Source organism: Gracilinanus agilis, chromosome 4, assembly GCF_016433145.1.
Source record: "Gracilinanus agilis isolate LMUSP501 chromosome 4, AgileGrace, whole genome shotgun sequence".
Classification (NCBI taxonomy): Eukaryota; Metazoa; Chordata; class Mammalia; order Didelphimorphia; family Didelphidae; genus Gracilinanus; species Gracilinanus agilis.
Genome location: NC_058133.1, coordinates 398949131 through 398964685, shown reverse-complemented (window position 1 = coordinate 398964685; position 15555 = coordinate 398949131).

The window sequence follows — 15555 nt, the reverse complement described above, 5'->3', positions numbered from 1 at the left end:
TTATAACCCATAAGATCCTAAAGGACTAAGATCATATTCTTATCTATTTTATCTGATCCAGAATAAACCAGTAGATCCCTATATATATGATTCTGAGATACATCAAGTACTGAGGTTTTACACTTCAACAGTGGTTATTTCACTGTAATTATTGATGAGGAAAAATGTTCCATTTTTCATCTATGTATTGTCTTCCAGTTTAATCTACAAATGTTTTTGTAATGATTTAGCTTAATTGGGCCTCATGCCAATATTCCCTACAGGCTCATTTTCCTGTCCATTGCTTCTTGCTGTTTTGTAAGATGTTATTGGCATATATGCTCTCATCCTTCTGTATAATATTTTGTTAAGTGTCTATCACTGGTATTTCTCTATGTCAGTGCAGGTGATCAGGAGTTTTCTGTGTACTGTGATTTCTATTCTCTTTTGAATTGCTCCCTGCAGTGACTTACATATTGGACATCTAGGTCATGCAGTGGATAAAGTCCCAGGGAGTCAAGAAGATGAGTTCAAATCTTGTCTCAGATAGTTATGATTTGTGTGACCTTGAAAGATAATGAAGATAATAATAGCACTAATCTCGTTGGGTTGTTGTGAAACATAAATGAGATAATATATGTTAAGTGATTTGCAAATCATTAAATGCTATATAAATGTGAGCTATTCTTATCATATTTGGTTAAATTTGTCTAAGAAATAGTCATGATAATAAGCAGTGTCTTTACTTATATCCATTGCCATTTTTGAGAAGCAAAAAATAATAATAATTACCTATAGAGTTTTAAGCTTTTGCCATAAAATATTTTCTTCTTGAACTTATTTTTTTGGTTAATTTGAACTTCATTCAATTTGTCTGCTGCTTTCATTGCATGTAGAAAATAGGTTTAGAAGTGAGTTATGATGTACAAACAAATTATTTCCTGTCTCCTAACAATGTAAAAAGTTGCATTTATCTTGACTTTGTTGATCATTATATCCAATACTTTTTTTCTATTAAAAAAACACATTAAATAGCGATATATGACTTTGGGATAATCTGACAGGCATTGAACTTCTTCATTTCTTTATCCTGTTCCATATTTTCTGAAATATTTTCATTATCATGCAATGTCATGATTAATTCCAACTGAATTTTTCAATTCTCAAAATATAAGCTTCATTTAAAAAATCCTGTCATTAATATGTTTTTACTTCTTTACCTTCTGCATACAGGCATAAGCACCAATTGTCTTCATCATCACATTTATGTCTATGGTTATCATGAGAAATGGAAAGGAAGATGATTAAATATCTCATAAAATTGATTTTTGTCACTATCTTTGGTCACACAATGGAAAGCAACTCCACAAATTCCTTTCTTTTCATCTCTGAGGAGAAATAATGATGCATCTTTCCATATATCTTTATATATTCTGGCTTTATTTACAGTAAAAAAAACAAGTAAAATCAAATCAACATGAATTATTAAGAGCTTCTATCTTCCAAGCACTGTTCTAAATACTAGGGATACAAAGAAATGCAAAAACAATCCCTGACTTCAAGGAGCTGGCAAGTTAATGGGAGAGACAACATGCAAAAAAAAAAAAAAACTAAACAAAAACAAAACATATAAGGATAAATTGGATATAATCTAAAAGGTAAAGTTCAACATCACAGGGCACAAAGTAATAATATTTCTTGTATATGGTACAATTTTAGCTGACTTGAAGGAAGTTGAGAAGAAAACATTCCACGATTGGGGGAAAAACAGTAAAAATTCATGGAATTGGAAGATGAAGCTAGTTGTGTGAATAATTGTAAGGAGGCTAACACCACGTGAATGAAAAGTTAGGAAGGGACCAGATTATGAAGGTATTTAAAAGCTAATCAAAGGATGTCATATTTGATCCAGAGAGTACTACATTCATCACAGATGTTAAAGTGAATTATTTGTGCCCAACTTTTGGTAAAGTCTTACAAGGTCGTATTGGGAAAACGTGTTGGCTTGAATAATTAATTTATTATGAAGGAGTAAAAGAATTGCATTGCCACACTGAAAATCCAGTTGAGATTATATAACATAAATTTACAGTAGATATAATCCAGCTCATCAGGAATAAATCAACTTTTTGGTCATTTGATAAATATTTCACATTTAAAGTAACATTAAATCTATATTTATAGGCAGTCTAAAAACTGTTATTCTTAGCACCCTCTGCCTCTTCATACCACTCCATCATTGTTACAGAATTAGAAAGAATATAAATAGGACTAAGGGCCCTTCTGCATTTTTGTTGGTTTTGTGATCCGCCTTAGCCAAATAATTCATCCCATATCAGCCAATTTGATGATGATAATACACCTTTCATATCATATTCAATAAAGTCGCTTCTTATCTATACCAAATAATGTTAGTCAATCAAGCAAGCAAGTAAGAATTAATGAAATACCTACAATTTTCAAGTTCTGTGCTAAGCACTGGGAATACAAAACAGTATCTTCTCTTGCAACAAGGTGCTTACAGTCTGATAAAGGAAGCAACATGTTAACATATATGTGTATGCATGTATGTATGTATCTGGATATATAAGATACATGCAAAGAAAATAAAATACAAAGTAACCTCAAAAAGTCATCTAGAAATGGAAAGACCAAAAATATTTCCCTGCTAAAAGGGATACTTGGACTGGATTTTTAAGGAAACCAGAGATGTACAACTATATAATATTACCTGACTACTAGGGGAGTGGAGGTATGGGAAGGAGAGAGATAACATGGATTTCAAAATATCAGAAAATGAATATTAAACAAAACATTCAAAAATGGTATAGATATACAACTGTTTTCACATATAATCTGGAAAAAATTTAAATGTATTATTTTTTTAAAAAGGTATTCACCAAGTCTATACTCAAAGGATTTTCAAATGGTATATATAGACTAGTAAGGGTTTCTATTACTCTTCAAATATTTTGAGAACATAGGGTCTCTGCCATTTCAAGATTGTAAGTTTTTATAATGTTCATTAGATTATAATTAATTATTATGCTTATTAAATTATAATCATCATTAATAAATATGTATTGAGAACCTGTTTTGAATAGTGCATTGTAACTAGAAAGAGTTATGGCATGGTCCCAGTCCTAAAATAAGGAGGAGGTAGATTGTAAACAACCTAGAATACAGGACTGAAAGGTCTGAGACTTTCTGCTTTAGGCTGTGGGTTGCTGTAGAAGATTTTTGAGTAGGGTTGTGACATAATCACAGTGTTGTTCTAGGCAGGCTAATCTTCCATTGGAACAGTAAGGCAAGCCTCCTTTTAAAGAGATTATGATAATCGTGATGACAAGGGCTATGAGTGCACAGAACTGGAATCATGAGTAAGATAACAGTGAGATGAGAAAGAAAGGGTAAGAAAAACATTATTTTACATTACTGTTTGTTTATTTGACATAAACATTAAATATGCTCAACTAGATTTCAGTGGGTTAAAGAGAAAGAAAACTGAATTTGGAGTCAGGGGACCTGGGTTCCTTACTTGGATTTATTAGTGACCACTTGTTTCACATTAGATAAGTCACTTCATGTCCCTGTGCCTCAGTGTTCTCATCTATAAAGTAATAGGGTTAAGCAGGTGATCCCTAAAGTCTATATCAGATCTCAATCTGATAATCATGAATTCTTTGAGGGTTGAGATCACTTCTCTTGTATCCCCCACAGTGCCAAGCTCAGTGAATCCTTGTTAAATGAATGATTTCAGATAATTATATGGGTACCCAGCCTATCTGTGAGAAATGTAGAGCTAAAACATAGAATTTGTATTCTTCCAAAGCAAAATCATCTTCTCACTTTATTTAATTGAAGAAGCAAAACACGCAGTAAATTAAGTCCAATTTGCATGCAATTGTGCATGCAATGTAGATCTTGGCATTAACTAGGGAAAGAGCTGTGTATAAACTTAGACATCCTTATATTTGATTTTAATATTGTTTACTTACATTTTTTAGTGTCCTTTCCTTCTTTTATATCCAAAGAAAAAATATCAGAGCCCTCCCCTTACTCATTTAATTTGTGCAAAATCCATAAGTGATTTTTCAAAAGAAAAACAGAATCTCCAAGGATTAATGAGTTTCTCTGGTTCGGTAGTGTTAATACCCACAGACACTAGAGGAAGCTTGCAGTTTCTTAAAGAATTCCTCATGGCATTTATTCATGTATATTGGTTGTATTTAAATATATTTATCATTCTAAAATATTCTGTATGTATAAAATATTGAATGATTTGTTCAGGAAGCAATGTGCAGTGTCATATTTTATGTAATTTCATATTCCTTATATATTGATCTTGATATGAATTTAAGAACAGATTTTAAATAAAGGCTTTAAATTCAATTCTGCATCAGTTTTTTATCTCAATACCCATAACATATCTGTGTGTATATGTCTCTGTGTGTGTATGTGTGTGAGTGTGTGTATGAGAGTATACAAATATTTTGCATTCATGGAAATTTTACCTGGGTTCATTAAACATTTATACAGACTTTAGTTTGATTTATTTGTCCCATCCTCACACTTAGCAGGATTTAAGTTTTGAGCATACAAAACCTAAAAAGGACAACCTTTAACTTCATCAATCTTCTTTTCCTATTCGGATGGATCATATTCTAACTTGACAAATTTTAGTAAGTTTTCTGATATTTTGTATAATAGAATTATTCACCATTGAAAAACAAAACTCATCGGCAACAGAAAGCTTCAAGTCTTAAAGTCTTATTGGACCCTAACACAAAGCTTATCAGTATCAGTTATTCCCAGAAGGCAAGAGAAAGTTTCTTAGTCATCTATGATTCATTTTAATATTTACTAGTTGTAGCTAATGATGCCCCATGGAAAGAGTAAGACATAACATTCCTAGTATTAGAACTTAAAAGTGAAATGAATAACTTTTTATAGACTACTGAAGAACAGGGGAATAAGGGTTAAAAGAAGCACTCTAGGGAGCAACTAGGTGTCTCAAGGGATAGCAAGCTAGTCCTAGAGATGGAAGGTCCCTAGGTTCAAATTGGCCTCAGAAACTTCCCAATTGTGTGACCCTAGATAAGTCACTTAACTCCAACTTACTATCCTTTATCACTCTTCTGCCTTGGAATGAATACTTAGTATTGACTAAGATGTAAGGTGATAGTTTTTTAGTTTTTTGTTTGTTTGTTTTTTAAAGAAGCCCTTGTTCTTAACATGGATACCCTATGAGATAATCAAAAGCATAAAAACAAATTTTGGCATTAAAAAAACTACATTAATACTACTGCCAACCCCAATTGCTTCTAGTCTCAAACTTTCTTACCCAAAAGTTCTATTTCTTCACTGCTAATTTTTCTGAAATCTTATATGAGAGAAGGAATTGTGATTTTTTTGGTCCTCTAATTCAACTTCCTTCATTGTATAGATGAAGAAATTGAGGTCTAGAAAGGAAGAAGAATTTACCAGCCCATTTGATAAAATTGAGGACAATTGGTCTTTTGATAGCTCTAAGGTTGGACTTATAACCAGACAAGTGGGGCAAATCTTGAGGTGATCATTTTTTGAAAGGAGGATATAAAACAATGTAAGATCCTTGAGAGCATGGACTGTTTGTGTTTCTGTCTTTGCATTCCTAGTAACTGTAATAACTCTCTGCACATATGAAAGACTAATTAAGTATTAACTTAGTTGATTCTATCAGCTATGCTCTTAGTTCAATGTCTAAAAACAACACCATAATTAGATTAGAATAGTCAATCAAGTATGTATTAAATGCCTACTATATGCCAGTCATTGTGCTAGGGAAACAAAGGAATCTTTACACTAAAAGAGTTTACATTTTTTTCAAGATAACAAGAATATACAGAATGAATATAATATAAATAAACAGTAGTTAAATACAAGGTAGAACATGTAGCTGGTGCAGTAAATAGGGTGCTGGATCGGGATTTAGGAAGACTCATTTTTATGAGTTCAAACTCAGCCTCAGACACTAGCTGTGTGATCCTCAGATTTTTAATCTGCAAAATGATCTGGAGAAGGAAATGGCAAAACACACCAGTATCTTTTTTCAAAAAAAAAAACCCCAACCCATGGCCACAAAAAGTCAGATACAACACAACTGACTCAAAAACAACAACAAAATATAAGGGGTAAGAAGGAAGATACTAGCAATTGACAAGAGCAAGGATCACAAAAGGCATCATGTGGAAGGTTAGCCTTGAGCTACATCTAGAAAGAAAAGAATTCTGTGATTCTATAATGAAGGTCATTGGCACCTTGAAGGCTTTTTAGTCCTACATGACAAAAGTCCAGAATAGTTTCCACACAACTGTAGCAGGACTAATGATTCTTTTCACAAGACAAAATCTCAGGAGAATTTTTAAGTCAATAGAATTTGTTCTGACAGACTTACTTCTCTTTGTCTCCTTCTTTGGGCTCATCTCAGGCTCCTTTTTATACTTTTCTAGCCTTAACTTTAAAATTGTACTCTCTGCTCTCCACCTCCTACTTAAGAGTATGCTTCTCTTTTCCCCAACTGAAACCCATTACAATTATTTTTAAAATATTCAACAGGTGCCCATTAGGTACAATAGACCATACAGATAATGATAACTAAGATATGTTGATTGGCTCCAAAGAGTATAAATTCTCACTTCGGGGTATAAGACTTAGAAATAGGTAACAATATAAAAAATAAAATATGAAATTTTACAGGAACAGTACAATATGTCTATAAGAAAATGGGGAATCAATGAATTATAGTAGAATCAATGAAAACTTTATGGAGGAGGGTTAATACCCTCTTAAAGGAAGAATCATGATTCATAACTTAAACGAACCTTAAAGATCATAATATTCAACTCCCTTATTTTATAAATGAGTAATAGGCTGAGACATTTCCAAGGAAACATATACTAAATTACAGAGTCAGGATTTGAACTCAAGTACTATAAATCCAAATCTAGTGCTCTCTGTATATTATCATACTGCCTCTTTTTTTCCACAGAGGTTGAAAAGATGTTAGGACACAGAGATTAATGGGAAGGAAGCTGGAACTATATGAAGCATAGACATGGCATGGACAAAGGAAGAGAGTTAGGAAGAGAAAATGTGTTATAGGAATGGTTATTCACTGATCTAATTCTGGTACCTTAGAACTCATTATAGTGTATGAAATGCTCATGTAATCCTCTGACACTAAAGTGCTGTGAATTGTAGAACTCCAAAGATGCATTTGATTCCCCAGACTCCTTTTACTCATTCCATAGTTTGCCTTTTCCTGCAACTAGTGTGGAATGCCCTATTGCCCACCATACTTTTCTGGAGGCTATGATAACTTCCCCCAGCAGCCATCAAGGTATAAACCCTCACCCACATAACAGATTATCAATAAAATGGGTAAGAAAGAGTGCCTCACCCTTGAGCCTCTTAGGAAAACCCTGATTCAGCCAACCCAGAAACCAGTTGCTGTGACCCCATACCCTCACATGTCATTTGGTGACAGCTTGTCAGTAACTGTTGCTGATGGTGTTGAGGAAGATTGGACTCTTCTCCATAATGATTTCTTCCCCAAAAATTACCCAGCATGGCTATGGTAATTAGGCTAGAAGTAAGTTTGGTGGTTTAAAGAGACTCGGGATTATGGGCAATATCCATCAGAATCTGAAGACATGGTTGTTAAGGTGGTGGTAGAAATTTAACTTATCTGTAACATACAGACTCCTATTAAACTTCTTCCTCTGATTCACCCAACTTACAATACACTGGCAGTCCCTGGCCTGCCTGAGTCAAGGCAGGCCAAACTTTCCTAAATTGAGATATTCCTCCTTTGACAACTTTCTAAATTTCTAGCAGTCTAAGCTAGTATCAGTGTGTATTTTTTTAAATTTTATTGGATTAATTACATAATACTGTTTACTCATATTAAATTTGCCATCCTACATAAATTGGTAGTTTGCCATCTTTCCACCATATTTTTCTTCTGAAGCTTATTATAAATCAAGCATAATTACTTTATGAAAATTTATATTACAGAGATGCATAACAGGTATAAGCAAATTGCAACATGTTATAAACAAGGAATTACAAAGAAGTAACAATTAAAAATTGTCATAAAAATACGTGATGAAAAAAAAATAACAGTCACTTAGTAAGAGTAAAGAACATTTGATGGATGTTCTACATGTTTCCTTGATATCTTTACAATGTGAAGAGAACACAAAGAATCCCTCCAGAGCATTAGGTGCGCCCTGGGGCGAAGAATGGGTAGAAATGGATGGAGTTTGATTCACATCCCTAAGGCCAATACTCACATTAAGCAGCTCACATAACTACTAAAGTATTGAAATAGTTGTGGTAAATTTTTTGGATAGAGTTGAAAATATTTTTTGGATATAAAATGTGTTATCCAGTGGATTAATGATCCCTTCCAGCTTTGTTTAATCTTCAAATCTGATAAATAAGACATCTGTGCCTTCATCCAAGTCACAGATAAACAAGTAAACAAGATACGACCATCAGTGACTTCACTAGAGATGTCCTTCCAAGGTGATATCAACTCATTAATAATAACTCTTCAGATCTATTCATTTGAATAGACATTAAATTCATTGAACTGTACTCTAGCCCAAAGCCCTCCATTTTGTTCATTAGGACATTAGACCAATCAGGCTTTCTCATTTGATTCTTATCCATGTCCTTTCACTAATTCTCCAGAAAGCATATACCCAACCCTAAACATATTCTAAGCAATATGAAAGTATACATTTTATACAATCAAAGTTTGTCCATCTATTATTTTTTACTCCTCTCAAAGACCAGTATCTCTCTTATCTTAATCAAGTGGGCTCTTTGGTACAATACCCCCTCTTTGGTTTAATTCATTATTGTTATGCTATAGCCCTACATAAACATACCATATCATGAGTCTTGCTGACCTCTGGCTCACTTCCAATTTTGATTCTAAAAAAATTGATATCCCATCATACACCATTAGAAGAACAATATTGACATTAAGAAGATAGGAAGCTTAGAGTCACTGAAAGTCCTGAATAATTTGACAGATCCTAATTTGACAGAGTCCATTTCTATCTCCCTATTCAGTTCTGGGCCAAACATATTGCCCCAGAATCTTCCAAGATGTAAACCCAGGTGGATAAATTGAATGAACTGCCCATTCAAGTGCATTTCATATTCCAACAATATCCATTTATCATCCACTTGGTTTTTCCTGGATAGACATCTAGGTACAATTCTTTTTTTCCCCATTGAGTAGTTTCCCAGGACTCAATGAATTTAGCAAAATAAGCTATTCAAACAGGACTATGTGAAGCACCTCACTATGTATAAAGAATAGTTCCTCCACGAAGATTTTGCACAGGACATAACTCTGGAGAATACCTTTGGCAAGAATATATCTATTTCTCCTGCAGAGAGATAGAATTTTGATAATAATATTTTTATTATGTACCTCAAAGGATTGATTCTGAGAAAAGCCTTTGGAAACTTCAAAGTGTTATAAAGAAGTGCTCTGTCATTATTTTCATTATTATGTGTGCTAAATAAAACACCTTTAAATGATAAAATACTATATAAAATTATATTTTTATTCTTATTATCATTATGCCTGTCAATTGTTGTTATGCAAGTGTGTTTGACTCTTCATGAACTCTGAACCATAGCACACCAATGCTGTCCATGAGGTTTTCTTGGCAAAAGTTTTGGATTTGTTTCCCATTTCCTTTTCCAATAGATTAAGGCAAACAGGCTAAGGGACTGGCCAAAGTCACACAATTAATAAGAGTCTGAAGTGGAATTTGAGCTCAGGTCTTCCTAATTCCAGGCCCATCACTTATCCACTGAGTCACCTAACTGTCTTATTATGGGCTTGAATAAGCAGAGAGGCTCAGGAAAGATATTGCAGTTGAGATATTTTTTATAAATCACGATGACACTATGTATATCAAAACACTTTGTAAACTATGAAGTGCTATATAAAAGTAATTTATCATTGTTGTTATCATCAAATATGCCAAAATGCTTTATAAACTGTGAAGTACTATATAAAAATACTCCATCATTACTGTTATTCTTATAATTATGTCAAATTATATTACAAATTATAAAATGCCACAAAATAGCTCTATCATTATTATTGATTATTTTTATTTATGTCAAAGCAATTTATAAACTACAAAATACTATAGAAATATATCATCTTTAAATTTAAGGTATCACATGACCAAAATACACATGGATCCCCATGTCAGTTAGCAGAGGCCTCCTGACAATGTCTCATCCCCAGGATACACAGCTAGTTAGCCTCATCCCCTAGAGTAAAGGTGAGGGTTAAGTTCACTCTGTATAAAGATAAAAGAAAGAATATTCCATCTAGTTGAAGTTAATGACGAGAATTATTCTTCTTCAAAAGAGGACAAAAGGAGCAAAAATGACAGGGGCAAGGATCATTCTATTAGAGATGATCTCACTTTGGTCAGGAAGTGAAGTGTGCCCTAATGCTTTTTAGGGGGGGAAAACCTAATGGGATTCAAAGGAAGCGGAGTTTATCACCCTTTTATCCATTTCACCTCACCCTTGTGCATATTGAAAGCTGGTTTCCAACCATGTCATTCCCTGAGTTTAGGGCAGATGCTTGCAGGCAGTCACTTAAGTTTTTAATTTTACATTATGAATTGGGCATGAAATACACACCCGAATTCATGCATAAAATATCCTTGGCAAAAATGACATCCCCAATGTAAGTCAATTATTAATGAGCTTGGCTTCTAACTTACAGAGTTTCAATTGCACAAGAACACTGCTAAGGTTCGGTGTATCCGACAGCAAATGAGTGACTGTTGTTGCATTCCCAGTAGTCTAAGGAAAGCATCAGTCACAGCCCAAGTTATTTCCTAGACCTGGAAGTAACAAGCAAAAGGTTTCTATGTATTATGAAGCCACTGCCCTAAGGGAAGAGATAAAATTGCATAGCAATAGAATAGCCTAGCAGTCCTGAGTCCTGGGCAAACCAACCCTAGGCTTTGGAGAATTAATGAGATCTTTGGAGGATTAGAGAGACACTTATGCCTCTTCCCAGCATCTTAGCCATTCTTCAACAATTGGATGCCCATACCCACGTAGTCTATACCCTTGTGTTTTCAAAATAGTCTGATTATACTTGTTTTTCTATAAAGGATTTTGAAACTTAGATGAAAGGATCTTGGTATAAGGATGCAATGTGACTGTTTTGCCTCTGGTCAAAGCAATTGAGGTCAGTTTTTTTTTTCTTTTCTTCTTATAACTCTACAATAATATGTGCTGCTTTAGAATAATACTTTTTTTAAAATTTCACAGAGTAAATGTGAAACAAGACAATAAACAGTTAATACTAAAAATGTATTGTTAGAGGAATTCCTTGCCCAGGAAGTCTCTATAGCTATGATAACTCTGGTCCAATCATTATTCCTACCCTTAACTTAAAAGACAGATAGGACCACAAAAGGCATATCCTGGGACATATTAAGGCTGGTGTCACAGACCTATAGCCATAACCTAACATTAGAGAAATTTAGGCCAGTGGGCTTATTCAATCCAGTCATTCTGATGCTCTCGAATCTAAGAGTAATACTTATGCTTGATATTTTAAATTCCGATATCCTAACACACGTGCTTTCTACTACATCATACATTTTCCAGTCGAGTTTCTGAACAATGTAATTCCCATTATTATTATTCCTTCTAAGAAGTCTCTTTGGGAGTGTTCCCAGATAGAGACATAGTGAGACATAGAGATACCGGATTATTTTTTGACAGGAAATTTTTCATTTTAGCATTACATGGAGGGAAAATAGACATAAAACCAGTGGACATATTGTGATTCTATAGGACAAATATTTTACTTTTATTTATATATTTTCTTTTTTAGAACTATAGGTTATGTGATAATGTCAATTAGTGTATTATTACTTTGACTTAAAACAGTATGGGTATGAGTTATATGAAATATATGCCTAATTAAATTTTATAAATTAATATTTCAATTCTGATTATGTATGTATGTTACTTTGTTAGTATTAGCATTCAAATAATTAAATTTCATGTCTTGTGCCTATAGTAGAGGATAATCATTTCAATTTTGATAGGGAATATTTTAATACACTTTCAATTTTTCTCCAAAATGGTCAACATTCAGAAGATAAGACTTCTTTCAACATCTGTCATGGTGGTTTATTTTAATATACTGACTGATCTCTGGTTTCGTTTGCATATTCCCTTCACAACTACAGAGTAAAACACATTTATGCCTTTTTATCCTATACAATTCTTTCCTATGGTATTCCAAAAATCCTTTATAGAGGATCGACCCAATGTATTTAAGTCCTTTAGGTCTTTTCCTGTCTCAGGAACACTATTTCATGATGTAAAACACCCAGGCTATGTCCATTCTGATCCTGATTATACATCTTCTTTCCCTCTTTTCTAGTCAGACTTGTCATTGTAAATGACTGTTCTACCACTACTTGTATGCAAATTACTAATTATGTGAAATAGCCTACTTCTAGCCATCATGAGTCTTTCATTGTCATTTGGGTCATCTATGATTTTTAGTCTTCTGAGATTGCAGTGTTTCATGAACAATGGGGTAAAATGTGTTAAAAAGATGGACTTTGTATCAGGGACATATAAGGGATCTTTGAAAGGCTGAACAATTTCTCAGATTCAAACCTGACACAAAAATCATGCTGGAAGTGATTCAATCTAAAGACACAGGATTTGATTTTCAAATGATCTCAAGGAAGGGAAGACTCTTTATTCTTCATTTGAATATAGAGTATGGAAATTTAGAATATAGAAATAGAATATAGATTATAAAATATTGACTATAGAAATTCATTATTTGGTATTAACATGGAAATGGAAACCCAAAAAAGACATTAACAATTACCAACTTATATGTCTACTATAGGCAACTAGGTGGCAGAGTGGATAAAGCATTAGACCTGAAGTCAGAAAGTTCTGTTCTCAGTTGAAACTTTCTCAAGAATATTTACTGTGTGACCCTTGGCAAACACTTCTGTCGGCCTCATCTTCCCTATTTGCAAAATGGGAATAATAATAACACCTATTTCCCAAATAAGAGAGAATATTCAAATTATGTCTTACAAATCAAAACCACTATATTAAGCTAATATTATTAGTTTTTCTTCTATTCAAACTTTATGAGAATGATCTATGAACACATCAGAGATACTCATGATGAAAATACTAAAAAGAAAAATATAGACCTCATCACACTGCTAATGGGCGTTCAAGGCACACAAAAGAAAAGATTATAAACCTCAGGCTTAGGATAGAAGCTAGAGGGTTTTTACAATTGGTTTTCCAGAGGAGACCACATCTTCAACCTTAATGAATTAAAAATTTTCAAGAATACAAATCCCTATATTCTTTGTTGGTTCTGAAACACACTTGCTGGACAGAGCAAAATGACTATGAGATTTTTTTAAAGGGCTAAAGAGGTACAAACTGCCCATTTTAGGTAACTAGTCAGGTAATTTGGATAGCTATCAAATGGCTTGGGTCTTTCTTAATCCTAAACTGCCACTAAAGAAATCTATAGAAATATTTTTAAAAAGATTAATAATGGCCTATCACCAAGATTTGGACAAAGCCTTGATAATATGTCATTAAGTCTACATATATTCTTCTAAAGGAGAAACACTGTTTAGCATAGAAGTTAACCTAAGGTCCACAGATCCCTGAAATATCAGGGAATCAATTAAATGGATAGGAAAAAAGATGTATACCTGCGTTTACCATCCTCTACCTAAAATTTTGCACTTACCTTCAATTATTTAAAAACACTAGTCTAAAAAGGAGTCATAGCTCACTATTCAATAAAAACTGCTGAGAAAACTAGAAAATAGTATGGAAAAAACTAGGCATAAGCCAACACTTCATCCCATATACCAAGGTAAAGTCAAAATGGTTGCATTATTTATGAATAAAGGATGATACCATAAACAAATTAGAAGACTACAAAATATTTTCTTTCAGAATGATGGATAGGTTTAGATCAAAACAAGACATAGGGAACATTATGAGGTGTAAATTGGATAACTTTGACTACATTAGATCAAAAAAGATATTATACAAACAAAACTGATGTAACCAGGATTAAAAGGTAAATAACAAATTGGAAAAAAAAACTATTTATAGCAAGTATCTCTTACAAAAGCCTCATTTCTCAAACACAAAGAAAAGTGAATCAAATCTATAATAATACAAAACATTCCCAATTAACAAATGGTCAAATATGAAAAGGTAATTCTCAGATGAAGAAATAAAAACTTTATGAAAAAATGTTCTAAATCACTATTGGAGAAATGAAAATTAAAATTACTCTGAGAAACCATCTCATACCTAACAGTCTGGTTGACAAAAATGGAAAATGATAAATTCTGGAGAGGAATCTGGAACTGTGCCAAAAGAGCCATCAAACTGTGCAGAGTCTTTGACCCAGCAATGTCACTACTAGGTCTGTATCCCAAGGAGATATAAGTTAGGGGGAAAGGCCCTATTTGTACAAAAATATTTATAGTATTTATAGCAGTTCTTTCTGTGTGGCAAAGAATTGGAAACTAAAGGTATGTTCATCAATCAAGGAATGACTAAATGAGTTATGGCATATAATTGTAATGAAATAATCTTGCGCCATAAGAAATGACAAACAATATAATCACAAAAAACTCTGGAAAGAATGTATATGAAGTGATTCAAAGCAAAATGAGGAGAATCAAGAAAATGTTGTACACCCTAACAACAATAGTGTATGATGATCAATGTGAATGATAACTATTATCAACAAGGCAAAGTTATAGGATAAGTCCATGACAAAAAAAGATATGCACCATGATAGACAGAGTTTGACTATAGACTAAAACTTACTGTTGTTCACTTTACTTCCTTTATTAATTTTTCTCTAGTGTAGCAATATGTGTCTTGTTTCACATGATGAACATGGAACTATGCATTGTACAATAACATATGTTCCCAATATTTTATTACCTGCCTTCTTGGGGTGGGAGAAGGGGGGAAATAGGGTGAGAATATGGATTGTAAAATGTCAGAAGATGAGTATTAAAATTTGTATTGACATGTAATTCTGTGAAAAATAAATAATAATATTTTTAAAAGGGTTCATTGGGTTCACCAAATTAAATTGCCAAAGTAGTCTATAGCACATATAAGAAAAAGTTAAGAACCATAGACTTATTACATGTAAGGCCCTTCCTTATTCTGAAATGATGATCATGGCACCCATTCAACAGAATAGAAATAATTTTCCAGGGCACCATATTGGCATCTACCCGATCTTATAAGATAATGACAAGAATTCCACATCATTGACATAGCCATTTATGTATAGAAGTATAAATAAGTTTCATTTCATGTTGGTCAGTGTTGTTTTTTTTTTTTTGAGAGCATATTTCTACTCACCGATTTCTAAGTATTGTGCCAAAAAGAACATTAGGGACAACCTTGGAATGCCAA